Source organism: Hydra vulgaris, chromosome 09 (assembly GCF_038396675.1).
Source record: "Hydra vulgaris chromosome 09, alternate assembly HydraT2T_AEP".
NCBI classification, from domain to species: Eukaryota; Metazoa; Cnidaria; class Hydrozoa; order Anthoathecata; family Hydridae; genus Hydra; species Hydra vulgaris.
This window is the reverse complement of record NC_088928.1, coordinates 20,205,971-20,220,339: the sequence shown is the minus strand read 5'-3', so window position 1 is coordinate 20,220,339 and position 14,369 is coordinate 20,205,971. Positions and strand designations below refer to the sequence as shown.

The 14,369-nt window shown below is 29.8% G+C and overlaps 1 protein-coding gene across 1 annotated transcript in view; it reads right to left on the bottom strand.

Moving 5' to 3' along the window:
• Positions 1 to 6,233: 6,233 nt before the first annotated feature.
• Positions 6,234 to 14,369, bottom strand: part of LOC124811140 (p53 and DNA damage-regulated protein 1) — a 44,420-nt gene continuing 36,284 nt past the window's right edge. The window contains exons 3-5 of the mRNA XM_065805005.1: positions 10,331 to 10,441; positions 9,944 to 10,040; positions 6,234 to 6,637 (exon numbers count right to left, since the gene is read on the bottom strand). The gene's annotated coding sequence lies outside the window, so the exon portion shown is untranslated. The remainder of the gene's footprint in view (positions 6,638 to 9,943; positions 10,041 to 10,330; positions 10,442 to 14,369) is intronic.

Below are 14,369 nucleotides of genomic sequence, written 5' to 3'. Positions count from 1 at the left end.
CCGATCACCGAACAAAAAAAATCAAGTTTATTGTTTTTAAAAATTTTCAAACTATTTTTTTTAAATAAGATAAAAAATACCAACAAGCACATTATTTTTATTTTTCAATTGTATTTGAAAATATGAAAACTTGAAGAAAAAAAAAAGATCGCTTTTGGCAGAAAGTCTGTTAAAACCGATCAATATAAAATACATTTAATTAATTTAACATTTTATATATGTAAATGTATATATTTTTATATATTTTCTATATAGCATACAGAAATATGCTATATACTTTTTATATAGCATACAGAAATAATAAAAGATTTAAGGTTTACATTTTTTACAACAAAAAAAACCTGAACCTATTACAAAATTTTTTGGCAAACTTTCTGCATTTACACTTTCTGCATTTTATAACTTTTCTTCTTTTGGCTAAAGGTGTTATAATCGGTTCTATATTTTGAGTTCCTTCTTTTTCTGCAGGGTTTGGCAATGGCATTATGAGTTTGCAGATGGTTTTACGCTTTTTAGCTTGTTTTTCAGCTAATTTGAGTTGCTTAACTTCTTCTCTTTTTTTGAGATGATCTGCAACACCGTGTTCTGTAATACATTGGCCAGCAATTTTTGGAATATTAGGTTGCCTCGATTTTTTTACATGAGACTGATTTTTTTCTTGAAAAAAACTCTTTAGTTCATTTTCCATTTCGATTTTCATTCTCTCATGTAGTGCTCTGTACTTGTCGAACCTCGAAGCTGCTGTTGCTGGTTCAGAAGATAATGCTAAAGACTTTATTGTTCGCAATGGCGTTGAAGACGTCGATTGATTAATTATTTCGGAGATAGCTAATGCCTGTTGATTGATCTTGTTTTTGTTAAATGGAAATAACCCAGTATATTCAAAACCAGCAATAGCGTGCAAACGTGTAAAACACTTACCGCTCTCATACATCTGCTTGAGCAACGTAGGAAAATTTAAGTTTTTGCATTTTGTGTCTTTGTAATATTTAGTAAGAACTGCCTTCCACACTTGCTTAACATGGCAATAAACTCATCTCACATTCTTCACCTCTGTCCAGTGGCTGAAGAAAGTGAGATGAGTGGGCTGGTAGACAAATCAAAATTATATTGTTTTCCCGATACAGCTAAACTGACGTGAGACGTATGTCTATCAAGATGTAAAATATAAGTACCACTAATAGCTTGACATTCTGGTATATACACTTCCTTCAACCATTCAATAAATGTGTCATGCTCCATCCAACCAGATTTAGAAGTTGAATATTTGGTTCCAGTCGGACCACCTAAAGCCCACTCAGCTTTAAAGTTTCGGTTTGCTTTGTATACCACGAATGGTGGTGTAAAGTATCCATCAGCATTACAGCAATTGTTCACTGTATAATGGATTTTTTCATTGTTACCAGTGAGTTTCAAAACACGTCTTTATGACATACTACAGTTGCTTTGCCTTGATCACCACAGAAACCCGTTTCATCGCAATTCCAAATGTGACGAAGAAATCCCAGACAATTGATATTGTTTAGTGACAACTTCAAAATAATTATCAATTATTTCTTGCATACAAGAAGCGGCTCTGGAAGATGCTAAAGTTTGAGTTTTTCTGGTGGAAATTTCTTTAGACCATCTGTTTATAAATGCATAAAACCAGTCTTTGCCAGGCCTGCTGTTTTTAAATAGGCCTGATTGATTTGTACGAAGAAGGAAACCGCATACGAAGTCCATGACATCATTTCGTGTTAAACCATAACCCCAATCACATAGGAACTTAAACGCATGCACCATAATTGACTCTGCTTGCTGTGAGAGTACGGTTGTTGATCCTGATCCCTTGAAGTTAGCATTGTTGTTGTTCTTGCGACCTATTAGAGTTGAGAATGGAATGCCATATTTGAATGCAGCTTTTCTGATTGAAGAAATTTTTTTCTTTTACATCATTTAACGCAGCTTCTATATCTTCTTCATTGTATGACTTTTTACTTATTGTCATCTTGAAAGTGAATAATTAATAAATATCATTGAGTCATTTTTGTAAAATAACTTTATATAGGAAGAACCCGGAACTAACACATAAGAAAATCCAATAATTTAATTCACCTAGGTACCTAATTTAAAATTCACATATTACTTAATAAAGGAATTTAAAGTAAATATTTGAATGATCGGTTTTACCAGAAAAAATTTAATATTAATTTTTCTTACTTTTTTGTTTAATTTTTAACTATAAAACATAAAAAATTATGTAATCGGTATAAAAATTAAATTTTTTACAAGATAGAGGTAAAATTATTTTTAAACGAATTATGGTTCCCGAATTATTACGATAGCAAATAAAAGAGAAAAGCAAATTTTTACGACTCTCTTTTAAACTTTTATAACAATAAAATGACTGAAAAATGACTTGGATTTTATTTTGACACATTTGAATAAAGGAGATGATTCTCTTTCTTCTGGTATTTTTTATTTTTAAATATTCCAATCAGTTCCGGTTTTATTTAAATTTTTCGATCAGTAATCGAAAAAATAGTATGATCGGTTTGACCCGCGTTTACTCTATGTGTTGAAATAAAGTATTTATTTTTATCACTTTTTTCAAATCTAAAGTTCCATAAAACTTAAAATATAAAACTTATCATAAAAACACCAAATTATTATTAATTACATTCTTAGGAATCAATTTGAAGAGCAAAATGTTTATGTCCATCTAGCTTGTTTGAAGCCATACACTGTGCAGTGGAGCATTTGACCGAAAAAGTTAACTCAAAGTATCGAATTGCGGGTATACACGAGTATTTGGAGTCAGGCAATGTTCACAGGAACATTAGACCTGCTTTTGATTGATTATCAGTTGCCTTATTGTATCAGTTGCAGTTATCCTTGTTGCCTGATTACAATTATGTAATCCTTATTGCCCGATTACAGTTATGTAAGCGTGTTGCTAATTACGCGTTTGACGACGAAATGAATGTATGAATATAAGGTTTAAAAAAAAATCATTTACAATGGGCTCAAAGAGCTGTTGGCCAGACTATCTGCTCTGCCTAAATCTAGTTGGCTACACGACATATTTTTTGCAGAAACTTGGTTCACAGATTTTTGCTATTTCCGGCTACCAACCTCATCGCAAATACAGAGACAATAGGGGCGGTGAAGTTGCCATTTACACAATAGACAATATTATAGTCAATGAAGTTAATTCTACTCAGCTCAACTCAATATCAATCTGCAAAAAAATAAAAATTGGTGAAGTACTGTTTCTCCTCAGCTGCTTATATTGCTGCATATAATGATCATGTTCTTACTCAGTGTATCACATCGATCACAGCTGCTCAGCAGATACTGCCTAATATAAACTACTTGACAATGCTACTATATGAAGATTTCAATTTTATCCATACATCTTATGAGTCTACTGAAGTTAACGGTGGCATTGCAACAGTTGCCCACGTGAAAGATGAGCGTCAAGGCGATATCAGGTTTCAAAAGTGTCTTGATGAATGTCACTTAACTCAGCTTGTCACATTACCAAGGTGCCGCAGGAGTTGACACGTCGAGCCCACTAGCACACTTGATCTGATCATAACATAACATACACTATAACATGATCATAACTGATCATAACAGCCAGACCGTGCCATCTTCATCAAACAAGGTGATTCTCTCGGTAACATTCCAATGGGCCAGTCACACTGCTTCATTGAAAATCTTGACAACTTGTCTACTTTGCCATTACGACCTCAACTTATTTGGAGCCGAGCAAACCATGCAGCAATAACTTCGCACATTGCAGCTGTTGTTTAGGAAACAGAATTTACTGGTCTAAATGCAAACGATAGCTACCAGCTCCTAACAAACGTGTATAATGAAGCCATCAATCTATACCTCTTATCAACAACTACTCCCTTCACTGAGACACAGAAGTAATGGGTAACACCAGATCTTATTAATGCGGTCAAGGCTAAACGCGCTTCTTGGGCCAAGTACATTAATGCAGGTCACGATACGCACCAATTATACAAAGAATCACATCGCACTGCATGCTAAAACGTTACTAAAATGATAAAATCTGCCGGGCATAACTATGAAATGAAACTCGCCAGAGAGTTCGAAAGCAACCCTAAACGCTTACATGCACATATACAAAGCAAACAGAGCGTCATGAACTCTATTACATTGCTAGAAACAGCTAATAGCAACATTACTACCGATACCGGCGATATATGCTCATTGTTGAATAACTATTTTCATTTGGTTTTTGTTTTGGAGCCCGAAGGTCGAATGTCAGCTTCTGAAAGTCTTATAGAAGCAGTTTGTGTCGTCGACCCAGCAAGTTTTTTTTTATCGATATAGTTTTTTTTATTTTTTATTTTTTTTTTTATACTGTTATTTAGGTGCCCCAAGAAGATCTAACGGTCTTGTCACAGAGCACCGCGGATGTGCATTTAACCAGAAAGTTCACGCCTCCTTCATTACCGTGACGCGAAAATATGTCCAAGATTCGTTTCGAACCTGGATTTCTTGCTTATAAAGCAAGCACTCTAACCACTGCGCCACGACCGCACATATAGACACATATATATACATAGTACAAAAGTGCCTCGACCACCTTGATGAAAAAAAATCAGCCGGGTACAATGGTTTACATCCACGGGTCCTTAGTAAATGTGCAGTTACCTTTGCCAAACCTCTTTCACTTATCTATAAGTGTTCGTTTGCGACTGGTGTTGCCCCCAACTTGTGGAGAAAATCGAATGTAACGCCTATTTTCAAGAAGGGGAGTAAACTAAATGCATCAAACTACCGGCCTATCTCGCTCACATCCATTTCATGCAAAATGATAGAAAGTATTTTTAAAACGAATATAATGCAACACTGTGTTGCTAATGGCTAAATTACTCCAAAGCAACATAGCTTTTTTCATCGCAAGGGTTGCGTCTCAAACCTGCTAGAAACTCGGGATATCATGACGGAAGCCATTTATCGCAGCCACGCAGTAGAAGCAATATACACAAACTTTACGAAGGCGTTTGACAAAGTACCGCATAAACGCTTTCTTCATAAACTAAGAGCCTACGGTATTTAAGGCACGCTCTTAGACTGGATCTCAGCTTGGTTACGCGACCGAAGTCAACGAGTGTTCATCAACGGCATCACATCTAAATGGCAAGCAGTCACTTGCGGCTTTCATCAAGGCTTGGTCTTAGACCCATTACTTTTCGTAATCTTCATTAACGACCTGCCGGACAGCATTAGTCATCGTATGAAAATGCATGCTGACGATAGTAAAATTTATATTTATATATATATATATACATATACACAGTATCTTTATTTGATGGACTTCGTTTTAGCTTTATAAGCACATTATAAGGATGGTCCCTCAACAACAATAGCAAGTAAACTAAGTTTTAACTCTTTTGAAGAGGACGTTAACATTCTTTAAGATGTCTGAACAAATATTCTTTTGTTGACTAATGTTAGATTTTTGTATGAGATATGTTTACTTGGTTCAAGTAAAACTTTTTTTTTTAAATCTAATAATTAAATAAAGATTTGTGCTGCATTAATTGAAAGGAAAAAGATTTTTCTGCTTTATAAATATTGTGTTGATAATATTAAGAAAGAGTAGACTTATTATTAGGTGGTTTAGTACCATAATGTATTTTCTCAGTATAGTTATCAAGATCTATAACATAGGTGATCGTATTGAGAGTCAAATGATAGTCGTTTTTTACATAAAGCTTCATAGGATATTTTTCTCTTCCCTTTTCTAGACCTAACTACAAATTGGAGTTATAAAATCAGATAGATTAGGGTAATGCGTGTGCTTTAGTTTCTACGTCTTCTACTTTTAAAAATTGATTTTCAGAAAGAAACTCTATAAACTTTAAATCCACAGTTTTCGTATCGAGCAACTAGCTAGATAACAACTTGTTAAAATATTTTAATTCTTGTTAAAAAATAAAACAGTGAATAAATTTTCTAACAGAACATACCAATATCACGATGTTTTTACTGAAAATTTTCCAAACATTTGTTTTTTCTGCCTACAAGTATGCGCGCGCATCTTTTTTTGAAAACGAGAATGTAAACATTCCTAAGTCATCTCTCTCTCTCTCTCTCTCTCTCTCTCTCTCTCTCTCTCTCTCTCTCTCTCTCTCTCTCTCTCTCTATATATATATATATATATATATATATATATATATAAAGGTATAGCAGAAATAGTAGAAACATTACAAATTAATAGTTTTTTTTATTTTCGTTTTTAAAAAAGTAAAATTTTTTTTAGAAAAAAGCTAATAAATTCAGATTAATTTTATGTATGCATATTTCTTCTAAGTGTGTTTTCTTGCGTGTGCGTGCGTATCTCTATACTTCTCTCAATTTTTTGTTTTCGTAATTTTTGAAAGTTAAAAAGTAAGTAAAGTGAACAACTCTATATTAAAAATTTGCAATTCCATATTTAGATTTTTGCTATTCCATATTTAGATGTTCATCGATTCTTAAATTATTTTTTATTCGAAGCTTAACCTTTCTTGGTTGGTATGAATGATACTTATATAGCATTAAAATGTTTATTTTTGAAGCTCAACCAACAAAACAAAAACCATAAAAAAATGTTCGACCAAATTGATATCTTAAATAAAATGTAAAAACATTTGAAACATTAATTAAAAATACTGAACAACAAAAAACAATATTAAAAATACTGAACAACAAAAAACAATATTAATAAATATAGTAAATAATAAAAACAAAAGTATCAATAATATCAAAAAATAAGTATATATAATATAACAATAATAGACGACAATGTTCACCAGAGAGACCATAAAATTTAACCTTGGCTAGGCAAAGCATTTTTTAAATTAAGAACTTCGGACAGGGGGTGTTTTAAAGGCAAAGTAGTTAATAATTTAATTAATAATTATTATAGCAATAATATAGTTATAATAGTAATTAGCTCAAACTCTCTAAATCACTAGTTAATGTAGATTAATAAAATTAGCTAAAGACAGTTCGGCAGTTAGTTGTTAACAAGACCACAGATAGCAAGTCTATGGTTAAGACAAAGTGTTGTAAACCTAAGGCAGCAAGTCTTAAGCTTTAAACTGAGGTCAACACCACATATTGCAAGGATAAGACTACATATTGCAAGAACAAGATCACAAGTCAAAAGGGATGGTTAAAAAAAGTTTTTCGCTAGATTTTTGAAAAAGAAAAAAAAATTTATTTAGCTTATCTCTTTTCACAAAAAAATTGTTGCTTTTCTAATAATAAAAAAAAAGATTACCAGGAGGAAACCACACAGTTTACCAGGAGGAAACCACACAGACAGACACTGAATTTTTTTAATAGCTTTAATGAAAATAGTAGAAAATTACTTGACTGAAATCTTAAAATTTAATAAATGTATTCATGAAGCAAATTAACTAACGTTTGACAAAAAATATTGTGCAAAATTATTAAAAAAACAACATCAAAATAAAATATATAAATACAAATATTAATTGCATGTTATTATCACACTCTTTATAATAAATAAATTATTTTATCAAATTAATTAAAATATCAATAATCAAACTATAAATTTTATAAAACAATGATCAACAGACTTAAATTTTACTATAAATAAAATAACCAAATATAATTCAACAAAACTATTAACAAAAACCTTTTTTTAAATTGAAAATAAAAAAAAATTGCGATTGCAAATTGATTTTAAAATTTCTTAAGAATTGCAAAATCAAAAGTTAAGGCAGAGGTCAAGATTCACAAGTTTCAAAATTATACCCAAAACATTTAGTTTTAAGGTTTAACCATATATATAGAATTGTTTGTCAATTAAAAATACTGGCTGAAATGAGTTAAATAATATAACAACAAAGTTGCAAAGTTTTTTTAAAATATTTGTAAATATAAATGTTTGAGAATGATAATATTCAGGTGAGAAAACTTTTAGAGTTTAAGACCGATTGAAAAAGGTCACTTCAAACAATTTTGTTAAGTCAAGCATGACTGCAGGGCTTCCTAGTATAAATAAAGCTGAGGAAGCTAAAAGCTTCCATAGTTTAGAAGTTCCAGATCTTTGTATGAAATTAGAAGTAAACATGGATGGTTGTGGGTTTTTGGATTCACTGGAACTATTCCTAATCTAGGTATAAATCTACTTTTCCATCTTTTGGAAAGACTTATCACAAAAATAACAGTATGCTTATGAATAACATACAAATGAACTGCCAGAAAGATGGAATGTTTACAAATAGCTTTTGAAAAATAAAATAAAAACTTTTGTCCATCGTGAAACAATACTTGACAGAACCACAAGAAATAATATAATAACTCTAAAGCATTTCTAAGTTAAGGAATGGTTGGCAACAATTATTAAATCAATGAATGAGGATTAAAAGCAATCAGAGAATAAATAAAAGGTATTTTATGATAAAAAATATTTTTAGATAAGATATTTAAGGTTAAAGGTATTTTAAGTTAAAGACCATTATAAGCATTAGAAAGGTTCTATTGTGCATTACCCAGTGAGGCAAGGGCAATTGTTCTTGACATATCACAAGCTTTTGATTAGGTCTGGCATGCTGATTTATTCCATTGGTCTCTCTTTATGATGCAACTGGTAACTTTTATTTAAAATATTGAATCATTTCTTTCAAATTATAATATTAAAGTTGTCCATGATGAACAACACATTTCTTCAATTCCAACGACCACTGGGATAGCACAAGATTCTATTCTTCCTGGGTTGTTATTCTAAAATATTTAGTACTGACAGGTCTAGGGGTGTTAAACAAATCATATTATTCTTCCAATTTTTTTATGCTATGCAATTTTTGTATACTATCTTTGAAAATAAAAAAATACAAGCAACAACCCATAATACCTGAAGTATACCTTTAGCATGTGCGCCATAAATGACTGATATTTTCAAACAGATACCAAGCAGATTTTGTTTTGAGTAATTTAAGTAGTAAATTTTTATCTAATTTTAAACTCACCTCCCCAAGGCCATAAAGGCCACTACAGTCAATGAGGCTACTTTGGTTGCGGTTACAACACTCTCTCAACTCTATAACTCCGAAACACAAACCATAATGAACAAGGTCGCTGCATGGAGAAACAAGTCAAGCGTGATACTACCAGGGACGTGGTGGGGATTTAACTCCAAACTTCTCACTTATGAGGCAATACTTAGAGATTGCAGCTGATATTTCAGTTTTAAATTGATTAGCTTCAGCTATGATATCGAAGCTGATCAGAGTCAATTTTATCAGCTTAATAAAATGAAAATGGGTGCAGAAGATTTACTCCTAAATTGCTCTCCTAAGAATTTAATGCAGTGTTTATTTAAGGGTGAAAAGACAAAAAGAGAAAGATAAATGAAGCAAAAATCAAAAAAATATTTTAAAGAAACTAAATTAAAAGACAAAACAAAAACAAAATCAAGTAAAAACAAAAACAAAATAAAGTAAAAACAAAATACAAGTTAAAAGAAAAAATGTTTAAAAATGGAAAATAATAAAAAAGAGTTACAGAATTTTTTACAGCCAAAATTATTGTTATCGAAATAGAAGAATTTTTTTTTTTTTTAATTACTAATTTATTTCATTGTTTATATTGTATATCTTTGTGTATTGTTTATACGCCATGCATTTTTGTGCATGAATAATGCTAAATGTATTATATTTTTCTCTGTCGATTTTGTAAGTGCAATGTTTGCTATTTAATATATATTGTTATTCACTGCTGTTTTATTAATATATGTAACATAATCTAGGGTTTAATATAGATCATAAAGGGGCTGACTAAACTGCTATTCTAATGTTAATTAACAGGCAAATCTCTGGTTTACTGTTAAAAATAATAAACAATAACAACTAACATAATAAATTAAAAAATTAAAAGAAAAAAAAGAATCTTAAAAACTTACAATGATTCTAAAGAATACAGAAACAAACCTTCCACCATCGACATACTTCGGAGTAAAATATTTAAACTCTAAATTAAACACAGCCTCGTCTGTACATCTAAATAAAACACAAGTATTGCTTAAAATCATTAGATACCATGGAACTTATTGATATTAAAGAATGTTAGAGTAAAAATTTTCAAAATTTTCTCCTTTTTTTGAAGTATTGAGGGGACAAGGGGAGACGAAAAAAGGGAGAAGCGAGGGAGGATGGGTTAGAGTTGTTTCAGATCAAACTAAATCATAATTAATGACAAAATCAAACATATGGAGTCAACTCTGCAGCATTAAGGCTTTCCAATACCAATAAACATTGTCATAATTTTTTAATATTTTCAAATAATTTACCTTGGTGTGTGCTCTAAAGAGTTGCAAACATAATAAAATCCCCAGCTGAATATCACTGCATTGGTAATAGCAGCACATGTGTAAGTCCAAAAACATAACTTGATTTTAAACCTGGAAAAAATGATTTAATCTGTTGTTGTAATATTTTTAAAATGTTACTGACAAAAACAATTATATTCAAATTAAAAAAAAAATAAAAATTATAATATAGTCATTAATTTGAATCATTTATATTTGAACTTTACCAATTTCACTTGTTTACTATTATTACTATATATAAAATAATTTGAGACATACTGAATTAGGGAGCTGCAAAGGCTCTATTACACACTATATATAAATATATATATATATATATATATATATATATATATATATATATATATATATACATAATATATATACATAATATATATATATATATATATATATATATATATGTATGTATATTATATATATTTATATATATATATGTATATATATATTTATATATATATACATATATATGTATGTATATGATATATATATATATATATATACATATATATGTATGTATATGATATATATATATATATATATATATAATATACATACATATATATGTATATATATATATATCATATACATACATATATCTATGTGTATATATATATATATATATATACATACATATATATATATATATATCATATACATACATATATATGTATATATATATAAATATATATATACATATATATATATATATATATAATATACATATATACATACATACATATATATATATATATATATATATATATATATATATATATATATATATATATATATATATATATATATATATATATATATTAGAGTGATGACTTTTTTACAACCTCGTTTCCCTGTATCATAATTTGACGAGCTTTTGTTAAAGATTAGATAAAATCTTACTTTCAAGGTGATTTGATAAAGAAAATGTCACGCACAAAAAGATTTAAAATTTTTTATTTATTAGCTTTTTTTGCCTAATTTTTGAGGTGCCTTTAAGCAGTTACAATATTGAACACAAGTTTCAGAGTCCTATATATGCAACATTTTATAGAGTCATCAAACACAAGGAAGCCAATTATTTACAATAATATCATTGGACAGAATGAATCTTGCGAAGATTATCCTTGCTGAGGCATACAGGTCTTGCAAAACTTTCATTGTAAAACTTTCAGCGATGTTGATTTGTTTTCCAGTGGTTTTGCAAGTATCTGAAACTATTTGGATTGTCATTTAGCACTGTAGATAATTTATCAAAATCTTCAGTGCAGAACAATTGACTGCTAAACCAATAGTTGGCTCATGAGTAGGAAATAAATTAACAGATTTTAACCCAGCTTTTGACTTGTTTTGGGCGTCACAATAAAGCAAGACAAGCTAGAATGGCTTGAGAGTTCTAGCGTACAATGCTGATGTTTGGGATCTGTTGAAACTTTACGAAGGGTATCTCATACATCCCAGTGTGGTGATGGAAGACATGAGTGAGCTGGTAAAGAAACTTTATGTTGTCTCTCCAGCCGCCTGTTTCCTTAATTTCATTTTTACCATTGCTGAAGGCTGCTTTTAATTTATCATAATTGCTCATCAAATCCTTCACAATATTTGTTGATTTAGTCAATCTATTGAGCTCATTGTCCATGACAACGCGAAAAATGCGTGGATAGTCTTAGCACAAGCACGTTTGTCAGTGGAAACCTTCAATGTGGCCTTTGCTCTCTATTTGTTTTCATACAGGTTCTCATCCTCTTTGCACAACCATTTGTCTTTAACCTTAGTAATGTCAAACAGTTCAACTTGTTTCTCTGCGCAGCAGCTTTGTTAGTCGAGGTTCGTGTTTTGGAGTTATAGAGTTGAGAGAGGGTTGTAACCACAAAAATAGCCTCCTTGACTGTAGTCGCTTTCTCAGCCTTGGGGAGGTGAATAATTAAAAAAAAAAAAAGCTCAACAACAATTACACTTATTCACTCTCTCCATTCTTTGGTGGTGGATTTAAGAATTTTTTAAAAAATCCAATGCTTTGGTTTTCCTGAGGCATGCGACTCCTTTCAATCATGGGTGCTTCGTAAATTTCCAATTTGACTCGTCTTGATGGGGCTTGAAACTAGATTAAGTTCTTTGTCCAAGTTTCCTTGTTCTTCTTGGTGTTAAAAGTGCTCTTTTTAAACAACATGTTATATTCTACTCAGCAACTGAAGTTGAAAAGACCTAAACGTAAAAATTAAAGAAACTGTTACTATTTTTTCATACATTTTATTTAAAAATAAGCAATTCAAAAGACACTAATAAAATATTATATACACAGTTATATGTTTGTATATAAAGCACAAATATCAATGTAGCTCACCAAATAATAAAAGGTCTCTTTTAATTAGGCAATAATAGTGTTGACACAAAATTAAGGTAATTTAAACTTAACTATCCCCTTTGAACACCCCACTTATATATCAGTTTACACCACACTGCAAAAGTGCTAAAGGAAATTTTTCAACTCTTTACGAGCTTCTTGAACGCACAACGTTTTACGATATTCTAGAAACTTCTAAACAATTCTCTCAGGGCAGTACCGTGAAATTTTTTAGGGGGATTGGTTTTTGTAAATGAAGAAGTCTGGAGTAAAAAAGAAACATTTTGCTTAATTTTTATAACAAAATTTGCATGAAACAAATACCACTTGGTACAAAAAAGTGGAGTCAGTAGGGGCGTTGATCGCACCTACTGACTCCACTATGGTACAAGCCTGTCGCTATAATATAATGGCCTATATTACATTTCAAATTGGTTTGTGTGACCTTTTTCAGTACTTCATTGGAATAAAGGTCATTTTAGTCATTAATAGGCAAAAGTTCATCCATTCGTGCTACAGGAAATAAATTATAAGAATAAAAGTTAAAAAGTCATCACCCTAATATATATATGTATAATATATATAGGTTTCAGCAGGAATAAATGATTGCACGAGCTGTGAATTTTCAGCAAAAAGTATTTTTGCAGGATTTTTTGATATTTAGAAAAAAAACCCACGGATAAACTAAAATTGATTGGATTTTAGTAATAGGTTTTTAAGTTGTACACTCAAATGTTTTGTATCATATCATAAATACATCTAAAAAACAACCGTCAGCAACGCTCTTTTTTCTGACATTTATTTATTCAAGCATCTTAAAATTTTCTAGGAAAATTGTTAAAAACAAAGTTGCTTTTGACCCAATTTTTTAAACTCTATTTTAATAGAGTTCAAAAATTTATTAGAAAATATTAGTTTTCTTTTTATTAAAACGATTTATTACTTTATAAATACTATTTTGTGTTGCATTTCTTTTTATTTTAATAATGTTACTCTTCTTCTTTGTGAAAATTTTTTTTTTCTAATTTGAAAAGTTTAAAAATTGCATTGAAATAACTGCAAGCGAGAAAGCAAGTAAATATATGAAAAGATATTTGTAAATTAAAACTTATTTGAATGTTCGATACGTTTAAAATTGTTTTTGGGTCACATAATTCAAATGTAAAAAAAAAATTTTTATTCCTGTTTATTAAAAAAGATTTAAATTTTAAATAAGCGTGTATTTATTATTTTCACTTTGATTTGAGTCATGTTAAAAATGCAACTATAAAAACATTGTTTTTTTAAGTCATTTTTAATAAAATACACTGGTCATTTGAACTTATCAAATTTATTTAAAAATAATTATGTCAAAACATTTTTAAAAAATATTCAATACATAATTCTCTGATAAGAATTTAGATTAGAAAAAAAGATGTCATTAAGCTAATAAATAAGTTTAAAAAAAGACATAAATAACATATAAATTAATGTTTCATAATCACCTTTGTGAGATTTTTTTCTCTAGCTTAAAAATACTCTTAGGGCTTCAACAGATACAAAATCCTGTAAATTTATTCGATGTAAAAAAAGCTTTATCTTTGATATTCTTTAGAACAATATTCTAAACTATAGATGAACTAATACTATAGTTAAATCCAAGTTTTTATTATTTATAAATTT